The sequence below is a fragment of the Amphimedon queenslandica genome, unplaced genomic scaffold (assembly GCF_000090795.2).
Source record: "Amphimedon queenslandica unplaced genomic scaffold, v1.1 AMPQUscaffold_5983_Cont22055, whole genome shotgun sequence".
Classification (NCBI taxonomy): domain Eukaryota; kingdom Metazoa; phylum Porifera; class Demospongiae; order Haplosclerida; family Niphatidae; genus Amphimedon; species Amphimedon queenslandica.
Window position 1 is genome coordinate 1 of NW_003553722.1, and position 1,780 is coordinate 1,780.

The 1,780-nt window shown below is 44.3% G+C and overlaps 1 pseudogene; it reads left to right on the forward strand.

Moving 5' to 3' along the window:
* Positions 1-5: 5 nt before the first annotated feature.
* LOC100636766 (fibropellin-1 pseudogene) lies at positions 6-1,767 on the forward strand (annotated as a pseudogene).
* The last annotated feature ends 13 nt before the right edge of the window (positions 1,768-1,780 follow it).

Genomic DNA, 1,780 nt, shown 5'->3' on the forward strand with positions numbered 1-1,780 from the left:
TTGACGTCTGTCAGACTCAGACTCCGTGTCAAAATGGTGGGACCTGCACAGATTATGAAGGACTGGACTTTGAGTGTAGCTGTCCTCCTGGTTTCTATGGAGTCAACTGCTCAACCGATCACTCAGTATGCAGTGTTATGATGCCTTGTCAAAATGAAGGGACTTGTGAAGATGGTCCAGGGTTTCATTACACATGTCATTGTTCCCCAGGCTATGAAGGCACTAACTGTACTATTGACATTAGTGTCTGTAGTACTGAAGAACCTTGTGATAATGATGGTAATTGCACTGATGGTGTAGGCCTATCGTATGAGTGTGACTGTGCTCCTGGCTATACTGACATCAACTGTACAGTTGATATAAGCGTTTGCGATGAAACCTCACCATGTCAAAATGGAGGAACATGTGAAGATGGAGAAGGCCTAGACTACACCTGTGACTGTTCTCCTGGGTATTACGGTCAGGACTGCATGAATGATGTAAGCGTTTGTATGCCATGCCCCACATGCTCAGGCCCTTGTCTGAATGGTGGTAGCTGCACTGATGGAGCAGGATTAAACTATACATGCTCATGTCTGCCAGGTTACACTGATGTTAACTGCACTACTGATATTAGCTATTGTGATGAGACCTCTCCCTGTTTGAATGGAGCTGCCTGTGTTGATGGGCCTGGATTAGCTTACAATTGTGAATGCATTGAAGGATTCAATGGCACTAATTGTGAGAATGATCTTGAATATTGTGCCAATACTTACTGTGTCAATGGTACATGTGTGGAAGGCATTGGAACAAACATCAGTTGTGACTGTATTGTCGATTACACTGGCCCACGTTGTGATGTCCAACTTCTTTTCTGTAATTTGGATATTTGTATGAATGGTGGCTCCTGTAGGGAGATTGCTGGTTCTACTGATACAATGTGTCTGTGTCCTAGCGGGTTCTCTGGGGATATGTGTGAGACTGATGATGATGTTTGTGATGAACCTCCTACAAAATGTATTCACGGGACCTGCTCTGAAGGTATTGGAGATAACTACACCTGTAGCTGTGATTCTGGATACAGTGGCTCAAACTGTGAAGTAGATAATGACTACTGCGAGCCTTCGTCCTGTTCTAATGGAGGCCTGTGTGTAGAGGGACCTGGTCTAAGCACATCGTGTAATTGTACCGAAGGTTTCACAGGAAATACATGTAACATCGATATAGATTACTGTACTAACACTTATTGTCAGCACAATGGTACATGTGTAGAAGGATACGGAGCGAACATTACATGTCACTGTACCAACACTTACACTGGGCCTACTTGTGCTGTAGCAATCTGTCCTCAAGGTTACTGTGGCTCTAATGGTAACTGTGTTGTTAATAGCAATATGGCTGTGTGTGAATGTGATCCTGGCTACACTGGTGATTTCTGTGAGACTGATGTTGATGTTTGTGATTCTTCCTCCTGCAATGGACGTGGTACCTGTACTGATGGCCCTGGGCTCAGCTACTCCTGTGACTGTCATTCGGGCTTTTATGGTGACGACTGTGAAAATGACACCAATGTATGCGAGGAACCTTTTGCTTGTGTCCATGGTACCTGTACGGATGGAGTAGGCCTGAATTATACATGTGTGTGTGATCCTGGTTTCAATGGTACCAACTGTAGCATGGATGGATTGTTTTGTAATGAGACTCATTGTCAAAATGGTGGTACATGTGTTGAGGGTCACGGCATATCTGTGAGTTGTCAATGTCCTGAAGGTTTTACTGGCAGTCGTTGTGAAACTGATAT